Below are 16827 nucleotides of genomic sequence, written 5' to 3'. Positions count from 1 at the left end.
CTTCGATGTACATAATTCTTGCTTTTTCATTACAGCTGGGGAGAAACCCCTACTGCCCATTTCTAATTCCTTCCCAAAATTCACAAACAAGACTGCCCTGGCCTGGTAGGCCCACTGTTTCTGGCTGCTCTTCCCCCAATGAAGTCTCATCATACCTAGACTTTCTCTTGATCCCCCCTCTTGTCCAATCGCTTCCCGCCTACATCCAAGACACCTCACGTGCTCTCCACTATTTTAACAACTTTCAATTTTCTGGCCCCCACTGCCTCATCACCATGGATATCCATCCACCATCAGGAAGGACTTATGGCTCTCTGTTTCTTTCTAGAATACAGATACAACCAGTTCCCCTCTGTCAACACCCTTCTCTACCTGGCAGAACTTGTGCTTACCCCTGAACAACTTCTCTTTTGATTCCTCCCACTTTCTACAAATCAAAGGTGTAGCCACAGTCACTCGCATGAGCCCTAGCTACACCTGCCTTTTCGTTGGCCACTTGGAGCGGTCTTTGTTCCAAGCCTACTCTGGAACCATTCCCCAACCCTTTGTCTGCTGCATGGATGACTGCATTGGTGCTGCCTCATGCAGCCATGCGAAACTCACCAATTTCATCAACTTCACTACCAACTTCCACCCTTTCCTCAGATTCATGTGGTCCATTTCCGACGCCTCTCTTCCACTTCTTGTTCTTTCTGTCTCCATCTCGGGGGACCGACTATCCACTGACATTTACTACAAACTTACTGACTCCCACAGCTACCTTGACCACACCTTCTCCCACCCTGTCTTTTGTAAGGACGTCATTCCTTTCTCTCAGTTTCTGTCTCTGCCACATCTGTTCTGGAATTGAGGCCTTCCACTTGAGGACATCTGAGATGTCCTCCTTTTTCAAAAATGTGTCTTCCCCCTCCCCCTACTGTGGTTGATGGAGCCCTCACCTGCATCTCCTCTCTTTCCTGCACTTTCTTCCCCCAACTCCCCCCAGACCAAACAGGGATAGAGTTCCCTTTGTCGTTACCTTTCACCCCACCACCCTATACATCCAGCACATCATTTTTCAACACTTCTGCCAACTACAACGCGATCCCACCACCAGCCACATCCTCACCTCCCCACCCCTTTCTGCTTTCTGCAGGGACCACTCTCTCTGTGACTCCCTGGTTCGCTCATCCCTCCCTCTCCCCGGGCACTTTCCCCTGCAACAGTAGTAGGTATAACACCTGTCTCCACGCTTCCACTCTCACCACCATCCAGGGCCCTAAACAGCCCTTCCAGGTGAGGCAGAGATTCACATGCACTCTTCCAACCTTGTTTATTGCATTTGGTGCTCTCGATGCGGCTTCGTCTATGTCGGTGAGACCAAAGACAGACTAGGCAACCACTTTACTGAGCACCTGTGTGCGCTCTGTCTGCCATGACCATGTGGAGCTACTGGTTGCTAGCCATTTTAATTCCCCTCTCATTTCTCACACCGACCTATCTGTCCTCAGTCTCCTTCACTGCCAAGGTGAGGCTAAATGCAAAATAGAGGAACAGCACCTCATATTCCACCTGGGTAGTTTAAAACTCAATGGCATGAACATTGAATTCATCAATTTCAGGTAAACTGATCCCCCTTTGTCCCTTTTCTCTCTCCTTCTGATCTACCCATTTTCTCCTACACCCACCCCAGCCCCCCCCCATTATCCTGCTTCTTTCCCCTGCTCCATCTGTGTCCCCTCCCCCTACTCCTCCCTTTTGTCCACTTCACCTCCCTTATTTGGTTCCATGATGCGCCTTCCTTTCCTATCAGATTCCATCATCTGCAGCCCTTTTTTGCCTCTATCTATCACCTCCCAGCCTCTCACTATTTTCACTCTTCCCTCCTCCATCTGCCTATCACCCCTCCTCACCTGGATCTGCCTATTGTTTGCCAGCTCTTGATGCACACCTTCCTCTCACCTCTATTTTTCAGTCCAGATGAAAGATCTCGACCCAAAATGTTGACTGTCCGTTTCCCTCCAGAAATGCTGCCTGATCTGCTGAGTTCCTCCAGCATTTTGTTTTTTGCTTAGAGTTCTCCATGTTTAGTTTATGTAAATTCACAATTATTAAGTTATCATCTCATAATTGTTTCTGCGTGCAAGAGCATAGAACAGGAAAAAACATCCAGTTCATCAGGCACATTCCATCTACAATATAAAACTTCTCTGTTGGGGATTCTGAACATTCCAGAGGACATACAGGGGAAATATTTGTTCAAGTTTATTGTCATGGTCATAATACCCAGGGTATAAATGCCATGAAAATTTGCTTTTTGCAGCAGCAGCACAGTACATTATAAACATGAATTACATAAACTTAAATTAACAACTTCTGCATAACTTAAACAACAAAATAAACACAAATTGACATTAGTGCAAGTTGAGGGAAATATAGTCTGAGGTAGAATTAGGGTTTTTCAGGTTGGTTCAAGAACCTGATGGCAGTGGGGTAGAAGCTGTTGTTGTTAAAGTTCTTCCTTCTGAACAGTTAACCAAGCTAAACTGCGGAACAGCTAACCAATTAAATAGCATTTCCATGGTCTTAGCTTCTTAGGAACGTCCTGTTGCAAACAGAATTTGTTTACCTTTGTCTCCCCTTATCAGCAACTTCAGTCTTGAAATGTAACCATTATTTTGTAAAGATGTTAATGCAGTGTTATTTCTGATTTTCAGTTTACGAGATAAAAGATTTTGAAGCGCTTTATAAGTACTTTTTGATGTCACTATAGTTCGATCATATGGTTTGTTAGGGAGAATGATTATCACACCAGGATTGTTGGTTTGGTATGCACATGTTGAAAATAGCATGCTCTTTGGAAATTCTAGAAAGTTGACCAGTTTCTTCCCTTTGTTTTAGACTAGAGTTATCAAAGATCTTGCTTGCTATGGCTCACCTGCGGCTGTCTCATTGTCCTTTGTAAAGAATTGGGAGAAGATTGTTAGTTTATGGTTCCATTTTAACTTCCTCGGGAGGTAGTCTGGATCTGTGTGGGAGGTGTGTAGGTTTCCAAGAAAGTGTTCCAGACTGCTTAGTACTTGCCAAGTTCCAGGTAAAGTTTCTACATTACTTGTTGTGGCTAACATATGTTGCACAGATTTTTACTTATATTTTTGGATGGTAGACTTATACTCTGGTGCTGTGGGGATATAGTTAGTAGTGGTGGTGGTGGTGGGGGGGTTGTAATGGAAGTGGTGGTGGAAAGGGAGGGAGATGTTGATGGGAGGCTTGTGGAGAAGGAAATGGAAAATTATATGCAGTTTCAAAGCAGTGTTCTTCTCTTTGACCGTGCCCTTTAGTTTCCTGTTCTTTTTCTCTGTTCATAAACTTCAAATGATGTCTTTTCCTCCTTATAATTTTATATATCTGCACTTACACTTTCATGGAACTAATGAGCCAGATCTCGCTGGACAATACTGTCTGCAGTCACTGCATGACTGTCCTCACTTGGTTCAAGTGTGGAGAGCATATCTTGCCAGCTCTCAGTGGGGACTAGGTCTCATACTCTGCTCAGGAATTCCCTTGGAGACATAAGAGACTGCAGATGCTGGAATGTCCAGATGAAGGGTCTCGACCTGAAACATCAGCTGTCTATTTCCCTCCATAGATGCTGCCTGACCTGCTGAGTTCCTCCAGTGCTTTGTGTATTGCTCCAGGAATTCCCTTGACAGGCTGTGATGGAGGACAAAACTAAGGGGCAAAGCTGTCAAGTATGTTAATAGCTTTAATATATCTGCTGTCATTCAGAGATATTGAAAATAAACTGTTTAAATTATTTAAAAAAACAAAGATAATTGAAAATGTTTACAAACATTAATATAAAAAAAGCATTTAAAATAATTAAAAGAAGTAATCTAAAGTAAAATAAATTTTGAAAAAGCTTGCCTTTCTCTTTGTATCCTAATTCACAGGCTTGGAATCCCCACTAAAATCAGTAGTATCTCCCATCCTGCACCTAGGTCCAACCTGGCACAGGACAGAAAGGCAGTTTCCCTAGCATGCTGTGGGGATTCCTGGACTGTACTCTGGACAGCATGTGGAGTCCAGTGACAGGTGTAGTGACAAATGCAGCACCATCCACACTCAGTGAGTCTCAGACTTCTGCAAAGAGCGTGTGAGTGGAAGCCCAGCTTTTACTGAAAGGCAGCTCTTTCAATTGGAACTGTCGGCATTTGCCAGCCACATTCAGCCATTGCTGAGATATTCATACCTGGTTGGTAGCAATAAATTTGTAATGTCAACATATTGTATTCTAACTCTGAAATTTAAGTCAGTGGAATAAATTTTGGAGGCAGAGTGCAAAGTGCTGATGTGACTATGCATTTGGTATTATCAACTGGAGATGAAATTATGCACTTTCAGCCAATCTCTCTGCCTTCCACAGTTTTTCTCAAAGTGTTTATGTTATTATTTTTTTTCTTTCAGCCTAAGTGATCACTTTATACTTTTTGGCATCTAATTGGATTTGCCATTTATAAATTCATTCTGCTAATAATTCAAGTAACCCTTTTTATAATTCTTCACGTCAACAGTAAATTTTGATATCACCTTTTTTTATATAAGCTTGACTAGACCAAGCACTGACCCATCAGCATACTACTTAACACCCTTCTCCAATACAAGCAACACTTACTTACACTGCTTTCCTGGCTGTTAACCAACTTTCCATCCATACCATTACAAATTCTATGATACAATACTTAGAGATAACCTCTTATAAAACAGCATTTTTTTGTGCCTTTGAAAACCCTCGTACATTAAGTATAGTGTATTCCCTTTGTTAGCTCATTATAATGGCCATGAATTTGACAAACATGTCCAGTCTTCAGAAATTCCATGCAGATTGTGCTTGATTTTCCATTGGATTTCTAAAAGGTCACTAAGTTTATCTTGGAGTCCGAATTTACCCATAACCGGTCAATAGTATTTGTATAACTAGTTTAATTAGAAATGTCTCCTGACCCAATTTGCCTACTTAAGGATTGGAAACTAGTGCTCCCATCAGTCCAGAATATATGCCATCAGATGACTAGACAACTGTGAGCCCTGCAATATATTTGGAACTGAATTTCTTTCTTGCAGCTAGCTTCAACAATTGATGCATTGTAGCGGCTAGCTACACACTATGAAATGAAGACACAGAGTCGCTGGTTTGAAATCAGAAGTCGAAAGAATGACAGGGGCGCGGTGCACCTTTAATATCCGAAAACTTCCCGCGCTGACGTCACGTGCGGGTCACCTGACCTTCCTGCGCACGGGCTTTCCTAGCCCGACGATGGGGAAGAAGGAGGGCCCCGCGCCACCTTGGATCGGGGCCTCCAACGATGTTTGCGATGTCGGGAGCCGGTTCGATGCCGGTGCAGTGAGTCGCTACATAACCCCCCCCCAAAGAACTGGTGATACCGTCGTGAAAACCAGAATTAAATAAACTATGACTTGGGTGGCCTGCCCCTGCGTCGCAGTCACTGGACCACCGCAGGTTGGTCCAAGTCTAAATGAGCCGGCTTCAGCCGATCAATTGTAAAAACCTCCTCGCGCCCCCCAATGTCCAGCACGAACGTAAACCCATGTTCCTGACGACCCAGAATGGCCCTTCGTATGGCCACTGCAGCGGTGTTTGGTGCACGCCCCTCCTGACGAAGACAAACTTAGTCTTGGAGGGAAGTCGGCATATGGGTTGGGGCCTGCCCGTGTCGCGAAGTGGGTATCGGAGCTAGGTTTCCAAGCCGCTCGCGCAGCCGGTCGAGCGCCGCGGCAGGTTCTTCCTCTGGCCCCGAGGGGCTGGTAGGAACTCACCTGGGATGACTAAGGGCGTTCTGTAGACCATCTCCGCGGACGAAGCATGCAGGTCCTCTTTTGGCACGGTGCATATCCCCAGCAGGACCCAGGGGAGTTCGTCTACCCAGTTGGGCCCTTTAAGGCGAGCCATGAGTGCCAACTTCAGGTGTCGATGGAACCTCTCTGTCAGCCCATTGGATTGCAGGTGATAGGCGGTGGTGAGGTGGATCCGGGAACCCTACAAGTCGGCGACGGCAGACCACAGGCTGGAGGTGAATTGAGCTCCCCTGTCTGAGGTGATATGTGCTGGGACACTGAAAAGGGCCACCCAAGTTGACAAAAGGGCCTGTGCGGAGGACTGGGTGGAGGTGTCTGCGAGGGGAATGGCTTCAGGCCAGTGGGTAAAACGGTCGACAATCGTGAGGAGGTGCCGCGCTCCTCGGGAGACTGGGAGGAGGCCAACCAGGTTGACATGGATATGGTTGAACCTCTGGCGGGTAGGTTGAAAATCCTGCAGGGGGGCTTTGACATGCTGCTGTACTTTCAAGGTCTGGCAGTGCGTGCAGGACCGGGTCCATTCGGAAATCTGTTTACGCAGGCCATGCCAGACGAACTTGTCGGATACCATCCGGACAATAGTCCGGATGGATGGGTGTGTGAGGCCATGGATGGAATCAAACACCCGTCTGTGCCAGGTGGCTGGGACAATGGGGCAGGGTCTACCTGTGGAGATATCGCAGAGCAGGGTGCGCTCACCAGGGCCTACCAGTAGATCTTGCAGGTGCAGGCCCGAGACTGCAGTGCAATAGCTGGGCATCTCCATGTCCATTCGCTGTGCCTCCGCCAAGGTGCCGAAATCCACCCCCTGGGACAAAACTTGGATGGTGGGCCGTGACAGTGCATCCGCGACCACATTCTCTTTCTCAGACAGATGGCGGACGTCAGTGGTGAACTCTGAGATGTATGACGTGCCGCTGCTGCCGTGCTGACCAGGGATCTGAGACCTTGTTGAAAGCGAAGGTCAACGGCTTGTGGTCGGTGAAAGCTGTAGACGGCCTGCCCTGCAAGAAGTATCGGAATTGTCTGATGGCCAGGTACAACGCCAACAGCTCGAGGTCGAAGGCGCTATATTTGAGCTCTGGTGGTCGAAGGTGCCTGCTGAAGAACGCCAGCGGTTGCCAACGCCCTTCGATAAGCTGCTCTAGAATGCCTCCGACCGCTATGCTGGAGGCATCGACCGTGAGGGCAGTCGGGACATCCGTATGAGGATGCACCAACATGACTGCGTCCGCCAAGGCCTGCTTGGCTTCGACGAACGCGGTGTGAGCCTCTTCTGACCAAACAATGTCCTTGCTTCCACCCGATAGGAGAGCAAACAACAGGCGCATGATGCGGGCTGCGGATGGTATGAATTGATGATAAAAGTTTACCATACCGAGGAATTCCTGCAGGCCCCTGATGGAGGTGGGTCTGACGAAATGGCGGATGGCATCGACCTTCGCAGGCAGGGGCGTGGTGCCGTGTTTGTCGATCCGATGGCCCAGGAAATCGATTGTCTCCAGCCCGAACTGGCATTTGGCTGGGTTGATGGTCAGGCCGAAATTCCTCAGGCGAGAAAAGAGTTGGTGGAGGTGCGTGAAATGTTCCTGGCGGCTGCTGCTGACGATCAAGATGTCGGCGAGGTATATGAAGATGAAGTCAAGGTCGTGCCCGACCGCGTCCATCAGTCGTTGGAAGGACTGAGCAGCGTTCTTGAGGCCAAAGGGCATCTGGACGAATTCAAAGAGGCTGAAAGGTGTGATGAGTGCCATCCTTGGAATGTCGACCGGATGCACTGGGATCTGATGATACCCGCGGATGAGGTCGATCTCGGGGGGAAAAAATGGACCGCCTGTGCAGGTTGGCAGTGAAGTCCTGAATATGCGGCATGGGGTACCGGTCTGGGGTAGTAATGTCGTTCAGGCGTCGGTAATCGCCACAGGGTCGCCAACCTCCGGCTGTCTTGGGGACCTTGTGTAGCGGAGAGGCCCATGGGCTGTCCGACCTGCGGATGATCCCCAACTCCTCCATTTTTTTGAATTCCTCTTTTGCGAGGCGGAGCTTGTCCAGGGGTAGCCGCCTAGCGCGGGCGTGGAGGGGAGGGCCCTGGGTGGGGATCTGATGCTGGACGCCATGCTTGGGCAAGGTTGTGGAGAACTGGGGCATTAGTACAGACGGGAACTCTGCCAGGACCCTGGCAAACTCATTGGTCGATGTGGTGACAGTGTGGGGCCGGTAGCTTGGCCTCACCCAATGAAAACGTTTGGAAGGTTCTGGCATGTACCAAATGCTTACCCCACAGTCAACCAGCAGCCTGTTGGCACCAAGGAAGTCTGCCCCGAGGAGTGGTTGCGCGACGGCGGCCAGGATGAACTTCCAAGAAAAGTTGCAGGTGCCGAACTGGAGGTGCACCAAACTGGTGCCAAAGGTCCGAATGGCGCTACCATTGGCTCTGAGGGTGGGTCCTGGTGTGCAGTTGCGAGTCTCGTGGCTGTTGGGAGGCATGACGCTGACTTCGGCTCCAGTGTCCACTAGGAAACGACGTTCGGAATGCCCGTCCCACACATGCAAGAGGCTATCTGAGTGGCCAGCCGCTGTAGCCATCAGCGGCGGCTGGCTCTGGCGTTTCCCGGAAACCTGCATGGTGGCCGGCACCTGCAAGCGTCGGTGCCTCATCACTGGTGGTAGAAACACCATTGGTCGGTCGGTGTATCAGACCTGGTGGCGGGTGGGGTGCGTTCGATTGCCGGGTCTGGCCTGCTGGGCCGCTGGGTACGTGGCGTGGCAACGCGCTCGACGGATGCCCTGCTCTTTTTCGCCCACCAAAGGACATCCGCCTGGGGAGCCACCTTCTGGGGATCGCTGAAATCGGCATCCGCCAGGAGCAGGTGGATGTTGTTGGGTAACTGCTCCAGGAAGTCCTGCTCAAACATCAGGCAGGGTTTGTGGCTGTCTGCCAGGGCCAACATCTCATTCATGAGTGCAGAGGGGGTCTGTCACCCAACCCATCGAGGTGGAGGAGGTGGGAGGCCCGTTCACGTCGGGAAAGGCCAAAAGTCTCGAGAAGGAGGGTCTTGAACTTATCGTACTTCTCCTCCTCCGGGGGCGCCTGAATGAAGTCCTTGACCTGGGCTGTGATGTCTTGGTCGAGGGCGCTCACCACGTAGTAGTACTTGGTGTCATCCTTGGTGGATCTGGCGAATCTAGAACTGAGCCTTGGCCTGGTCGAACCAGACACGAGGCCCGAGGGTCCAGAAGGTGGGCAGTTTAAGGGCTACTGCCTGTACCTCTTGTTGTGTAGATGTTGTGGGTGCAAAAACGTTTGGGGCCCGTCGGGGTCACCAATGTAGTGGCTAGCTACACACTACGAAATGAAGACAGTCGCTGGTTTGAAATCAGAAGTTGAAAGAATGACAGGGGTGCGGTGCGCCTTTAATATCCGAAAACTTCCCACGCTACAGTTCCTGCGCTGACGTCACGCGTGGGTCACCTGACCTTCCCGTGCGTGGGCTTTCCTAGCCTGACGATGGTGAAGAAGGAGGGCCCCACGCCATCTTGGATTGGGGCCTCCGACGACGTTTGCGATCTCGGGAGCTGGTTCAATGCCAGTGCAGTGAGTCGCTACAGCATATCATCTTCCTACAAATCCACATTCTCTCTTTTCATTCCATCACACCTCTTTATTGTAATTATTTTCTTTTATGTTTTTAGATCTAATGTTAGACCATTTATTAAAGGTGAAGAAAGCATACAGGGTACTGGCCTTCGTTAGTCAGCACATAGAATATAAGAGCATAGAGGTCATGGTATAAGCTCATAAAATTTTGGTGAGATCACAGTTGGATTATTGTATACCGTTCTGGTTGCACACCCTGTATTTAGAGGAGATTTTCCAGGATGTTGATTGGAATGGAACAATTTAGTTATGAGGAGAGACAGGATTGGCTGGGTTTGTTTTCCTTGGAGCAGAGAAGGCTGAGGAGGAACCTGATAGGGTGTACAAAATTATGAGAGGCATACATAGGATAAATAGTGAGAACTTCTCCTCTTGTAACAGAAACATTAAAAACCAGAGGGCATAGGTTTAAGGTGAAGAATAAAAGGGTTAAAGAGGATCTGGGGGGGTGGAAATCACCTAGAGGGTGGTTGTGATCTGGAAAGCAGGGCATGAGGAGGTGGTGGAGTCAGGTACTCCCACAATATTCAAAAAATATGTGGATGTGCACTTGAATTGCCAAGGCACAGAAGGCTATGGAGCAAATGCTTGTAAATGGGATTACTGTATATGAGTACTGGATTGTCACCATGGACCTAGTGGGCCGAAGGGCCTATTTCTTTGCTCTTTAACTCCGTAATCCTGGTGTACAATTCTTTTAAAATGCTTAGTTTTAACCTCTTGAAGGATCATCTGTCCACAGGATAAGAAGTTTATCATGCTTGCTAATGCTAAATGTATGGAAAACTGCCAGTTATTCCCATCTCTAAGTTTCATTGAAACCAAAACCAGTGATGATATGAAGAAAACCTTTGTAAGTGATTAGGAGTTTGGAGCTTTGTTTGTTAAGATGGTGGAAAAAGATTCAGAAGTAGTCTTCCAAAGGGAATTAGATAAACATTTGAAGGAGAAAAAATTTCTGAGTAAAGGCAAAAAGTCAGCATTGTGGGGATAACAATTGGCTGAATGGCCTCTTTTTATTCTACGGTTCCTTGAGGGGTTCTTTTATGTTAATCCAGAGTTTAGATCCAAAAGTACAAGTTCAAATCTCATGATGACAGCTGGGAAATTTAAAACCAGTTAATTAAATAAACCTGAGAAAAAGCTGATATCACTATAAATGACCATGTAAATGATAGCTTGGTAGGATTGTCATAAAAACCAGTGTCCTGGATTGGCTTCAATGTGACCCCAGATCCCAGTGTGGTTGACTGTAAATATCCCTCAGAAATGCTCCAGTAAACCAAGTTTTCAACACCTTTTCCAGGGAGAAATAAAGGTGGGCAAGCAATACCATGCTTACCATATCCTATGAAATCAATAAAAGAATAGTGTAAGAGAATGGATAGTTCTGTGGAGTTGGAGTTTAATGCAATGGTGACATCATCCAATTTGGAGGGGAAAGAACAGATTGGCATACCTTTTTAAAGGAATGTTTCTGTGCTGTTTGACTCTAATGGAAAGCTGGCACCAACCGAGGTTCAGAGAGATTGGTGGGTCATGTGCATAAGTTGCTAAAATGGACTAACTAGATATAAAAATAATCAAAAAGGCTAATAATCATTTAATCAAAGGGCTAGAACTTAAAGGAAAATAATTTATTGAGGGAGTTGTACAAGTTCACTGTCAGCTGAGTTTTGACCACTGTTGAGTTCAAGACTCAGCACATAGAGGAAGGATATATTTCTTTTGGAAGGAATGCAGGGAGGCATTCTTACCAGGACGAGTTATGAGGCAAAAGGTGGATTTATATACTCCAGTATAGTGAAAATTGTAAAATGATTTGAACAAGAGTTTAGAATTTTGAAAGGAACTTGTAGGATTGACAGTATGTCCAAAAGAAGGGAACTTGATTTTAAGTTTAGAGCCACTGTACCCAGGATAAAAACTAGAAAACACTTATTTATGTAAAGGGTAGATTAAGTGCTTCCACAAAAAAAGCAATGGGTGCCAACATGATTAATATTTGTAAGTGCAAGATGGATAAATTTTTGCAAGCAAAGGGCACTAAGGGTATGTAGCAGAACTGAATTAATTGATTTAAATCAGGAATGATCTAATTGAATGGAAGAACAGACTCAATGGTCTGAATATACTACTACTGTTTTTAAGAAAGTATGAATATTAAAATGATTTAACCAGATGCATCCATGTTGCCTGTTCACTTTATATGAAAGACAACGATTATAAATATTACGAGTGTTTTAATTTTTTAACTGTTCCTTTTTAGTGGCATAAGTTTAAAATAATTATTGTGGAAACTTTATAGAGAAGCAACAAAGTTGGATCAGTTTAATTATGTTAATTTGGCTAGATGGATAGAACAACTGGTTGCTCAATCTTGGTCATCAGATTCAGATTTCTGATTGAAATTTAAAAATCTCATATTCATATTAAATCAAAATTGATTGAAGAAAGATACCATTAACAAAACCTGAGTGGTTCACATCTCCTCCTGAACTGTTTGCACGATCAATTACCAAAGAACTCTTGCCATGCTGTATATATATTTAACTGATTATATTGCTGGGAGCAATCACATTTTAAATCTTTTTTGAACAGCTCCAAATATAAAATATTGAATATTTATCTATTGAAGGAACAGGAAAACATTTTATTGCTGTAGGATTTAACCTGGAGCAGTTTAAAAGACAGCCATAATATCTGCATGCTGTAGGAAATTTATTTATCTAAGGTCTCTGAGCTCAGCAGGAGGGAGACTCTGCAGCTGAGGAATTGCTGCTGGAGGGGGCCAGGTAGAAGAACCATGAAGCAATGCAAGGCCCAAGGCTAACAACTTGGTGACAAAGGGAAAAGGTGAATTGTCCCATATATTGGCGCACAGTGCAGGAATAAGTTAAATGATCATATCAAGTCAAACAAGATAAGAAGAGTCTGTCAACCATTTCTGGAATGCTCGAACAATGATCTGCCACTCTCTATGGGGAAATGAGTGCTTCTGCCTTTGATGCTGAGGCTTTTGCCTAAGGGGCCTTAGGTGCCAGACTGGAGAGGCCTAAATCTTCTTACCATGACATCAGGGGTAGCATAAAACAGATGGTACTGATTCAGCATTCTGTTTTGCAGCTATGTGTTCTTCCTCATTATGCAACAAAAAGAACAGTGGTTGGGGAGTAAACCAGGTTGCTGGTTCACTATTGCCTGTTTTGTGTTATCTGCAGTGTTAAATTTCACTCCCACAAACCACAGTGAGTACATCAAAGGACAGCTGCTGTGAGGTGACGGTCATCTATGTCCTGAGGGGCTCATATTTTAATCTGGGGCATGCATGGCGGGTGGCCAACTGGGTGCTAGGTCCTCCCAATAGCCGTGGAGATTGTTAAGAGTGTGTGTGTGTGTTTGTTTGTTTGTGCATATGTGTCTGTTTAAAGTGCCCCTCCAAAAGCAAGTCAATCTAAATTCCTGCACATTCCCTTGATTTCAACATTGCAGCCAATCACCCCACCCGTATTGCCAATGAAGAAGGATCAAGAAGAAACAGAAGGCTTATTTTGGGTTCCAGACACCATCACTAACAGGAAGCACTTTGGAAGTAATCCATAAACATATGGGCTGCAGTTAGATAAATAGAAACAGTGCAACTAAAATCACAATTATAGTAGTATTCCTGTTAATTATATTGAAGTCATTGGATGTGGAGACATTGTTCCTGGAGAAGTATGAATGTTGCCTTCATGTTCTAGTATGTGATTGTGTAATATAAAGAGTCAATAGATGGTGGATGGAGAGGGGGGAATATGCAAACCGAGTAGGTAGTAAAGATGAAATGTGAATGTTTCCTGTAGCCAATAATGATGTGTCCTCCAAATCCAATTAAGGCTTTACTTCAGAATTTCTTACTACCTGTTACTTTTATTTATATATTTATTATTTTTTTTCAGAATGTGCACATTAATTTCTGTTAGGCCACGTAAGATTCCACCATATTGTGGGTCTGAAGTTGTATATACTCCAGTTTGTGCGTATTGCCTTCCCTGAAGGGTATGAGTGAACCAGATTGATTTTCCTCATTAAAAATAACCAGTTGTGTTCTTTTATGTAAACTACAGATTATTCATTGAATTGAAAGCAATTGTGGGATTTGAACTTGGGTTTCTGCATTGTTACTCTAGGCTTCTGGTTTACTAGTCAAGTAATTTAAGCTCTGAATCACCAACCTTTCTTCCTTTTGGGCTCTTGTGCTGAGGACTCATTGTAAAGCTTAATATTATGGCACACAATCATAGTTCTCAAGACATTATCAGACCGTGCTGCAGAGTACCCAGCACTGATTCAGCAGCCTTTTGTTTAATTTGTATTTATTATACCAGTAATCTGTGGACTCATCATGGGCAGTTCCCAGAGAAGTGAAGATTTTTTCCACATTGTTGTACTATTGGTTAGAAATGTGCTGCATACGGACAGGGGAATGAACTGAGGAGGCATTTAATAAGCAACCACGTTAATGGTTCTGGATTCAAATGTAGGCTTGACCTCGAAGGGCAGTTTCTTGAATATTTGGGTATCAGCGGAAAAATTTCTTGCTCCTCCCTGATTGTCCTTGAGCCACCTTCTTGAACCACTGTAGTCCTTCTGGTTAAGGTATTCCCACAATACTGTTAGGTAGGAACTTCCAGGATCTGGACTAAGTGACAGTGGAGGACCTGCGATATACTTCCATGTCAGAATGGTGTGTGACAGGAGGGACACATACCAGTGGTGGTGCTCCCAAGAACCGGCTGCCCTTGTCCTTGGTGGTAGAGGTCATGGATTTGGTAGGTTCTGTCTGCAGATAACTGCGTTTTCTTTTATAAATGATACACTGAAGCAACTGTGAGCTAGTTGTGTGCTGATGAATGTTTAGGGTGGTTGATGTTGTGCTAATTAAGTGGGCAGCTTTGTCCTGGATGCTGTTGAATTTCATGAGTGCTGTTGGCGTTGTATATATCCAAACAAGTGGAGTGTATTTTGGCATGCACCTGGTGGGTTTTGTTTTAGCAGTTCAGTAGTTTTGGGGTTACCACTTCTAGTATAGGCATTTTAATTCCAGATTTATTTAAATACTGGCACTTGATTTCCCGTGCTGCTAATCTGGGACTTGAAGACATTTCTCTGGATCAATGGTCCAGATACTGGTACAAGCTCTGGTCCAGTAACTTAAAGACTAGGTTTCCATACCTTTTCCTCTGTACTTAAGGAAGAAGTGCACATAAGGTGGCGTGGGTGCAATCCATTGCTCATGAATACTTTAAAAAAAATTTGTACATTCGAGTTGCCCCTTCAAATTGACATCTGTTGTCCAAAGGGAATTAGATGCTGGCCCAGCTGACTGCCTGCTCCACCATAAAGTCCACCATACAGCACAGAAACGGGCCCTTTGGCCCAACTGGTCCAGAACTGAAAGAACACAAGTTTTGAATAATTGTTGTCTGCATGAGGTTACAGAGAGAGGAAGCATGCAGGGCCTTCATGGATCAGAATTTTAAATTTAAGGCATTGGTTATATACCAACATAGATGAACGAGTACAAGGGCAATGGATGAATGAGTCATGGTCTGAAGTAGGATATAGGCAATTTGGTTTTATTTTAAAAGTTCCCATTTTCCCAGTGATTTTCCTCTCCTGACTTTGATCTACCTGACAATAGTGACAGAATCATTCAGAAAGCTCTTTAATACATAGGATTTTACACAGTGAATGCAGTCAGCCATTTGCCAGTGTTTGGCCCATAACCTTCTAAACCTTTTCAATCCATATACCTGTCCAACTGTCTTTTAAAAGTTGTTATCGTACCTGCCTCAACCACTTCCTCTGGCAGCTGATTCCACATAGATACCGCCCCTTGTGTGTGTAAAAATTGCCCTTCAAGTTCCTCTTAAATCTTCCTCTCTCACCTTAAACCTATGCCCTCTAGTTTTTGATTCTCCAACTCTGGGGGAAAAAGACTGAGTGCATTCACCCTATCTATGCCCCTCATGATTTTATACACCTCTATAATATCACCTCTCAGTCTCCTACGCTCTAAGGAATAAAGTCCTTGCCAATACAACCTCTTCTTATAACTCAGTCCCTCAAGTCCTGGCAGCATCCTTGTAAATCTTTTCTGCACTGGACCACTGCACTGAGTCCAAGAGCAGAGCACAGGTATCCAGAGATAAATGGTATCCAGCTCATCAGCTTTTCGTGTGGGATGGCTGGTGTAACAATGGTAACCCCAATCATTTGAATAAAATTGAAGGCTTTAATTGAAAAGGAAAGTGCAGATAAATGGTTTACTTTTCTTCATTTTACTTTATCTTTATTTATAATTAATTTCCAGTAGCTTACACTGTTTAAGCGAATTTATTACTTAAAAAAAAAATTAAGAAATAAATCTATTTAAACTATTTGTAAACTTCTCTGATTGGAGACATCCAAAAACAGTTCAAATGCCTTTGGCAGCAGTGAGCTATTAAAATGTCATCAGTGTGATCCAGAGGCAGGGCCACAAGATCTGATGCCTGAGAGCAGTAGCCACTTGCAGTCCACTCCCACTCTGCTTCCTGGGGTGGCAATTGGCCAAGAGTTCAATTGGAATTGCATGGTTGGGAGGGAGTACAGGCATGATGGTGGACTGGACTGAGCATGATATGTTAAGCTGAGGCTCTGTGTACATGTTTGGCTGGATGTGAAAGATCTCATGATTCTTCTCCTGAAACTCTCAAATTCTTCCAATATCCTGAGCAATATTTTTGTCCCAATTCAATACAGATTGTGGCCGTTGTTTTGTAGAATCTTCCTGTGTGTAAATTGACAAGTACCTTTGCCAAAAAAAAGTCATTGAATACACTAGAATTCGCTGACTCGTGTTAGGATGCTGTAACACTAAAAATGCTTGTGTGCTAGTATTCATACTATTGATAACCATGAAGAGCAATCTTGGTGGAATTATCACCAGTTTTTACATTTCATTTTCTTGTTAACCTAGGTAGACTTCACTGTTTAGTGTAGGCAGCCAACTATATTTAGAAAGACATGAGGAAGGCTGCCTAATGAAGCAGGTCTGAAGTTGGAACCATTTCAGGATTTAAAGGCATGGCTTGGATCTGTAGTGCCGCTTAAGCAGTACTGCAAGGAGGCCCGTGTCAAGGCTTTGAAGCGCACAAGTCAACTATCAAGAAGTGACATAGAAGCTTCAAGTCTGTGTGTTCATTTTCTTTAAAATTTGAACCAAAGATGTTCTCCCTTAGTTTTCATGCCCTTTAATTAGTGATAGCTTCAATTCATGAAAGTGA

At 45.0% G+C, this 16827-nt stretch overlaps 1 protein-coding gene across 1 annotated transcript in view; it reads left to right on the top strand.

Annotated features, from left to right (window-relative positions):
- adamts6 (ADAM metallopeptidase with thrombospondin type 1 motif, 6) overlaps window positions 1-16827 on the top strand; it is a 205852-nt gene that overhangs the window by 8228 nt on the left and 180797 nt on the right. The gene's annotated exons all lie outside the window — the stretch shown is intronic.

The sequence above is a fragment of the Pristis pectinata genome, chromosome 2 (genome assembly GCF_009764475.1).
Source record: "Pristis pectinata isolate sPriPec2 chromosome 2, sPriPec2.1.pri, whole genome shotgun sequence".
In the NCBI taxonomy this organism is placed as follows: domain Eukaryota; kingdom Metazoa; phylum Chordata; class Chondrichthyes; order Rhinopristiformes; family Pristidae; genus Pristis; species Pristis pectinata.
Note: the sequence above shows the minus strand (reverse complement) of the source record. Positions and strands in the feature narration are given on the sequence as shown.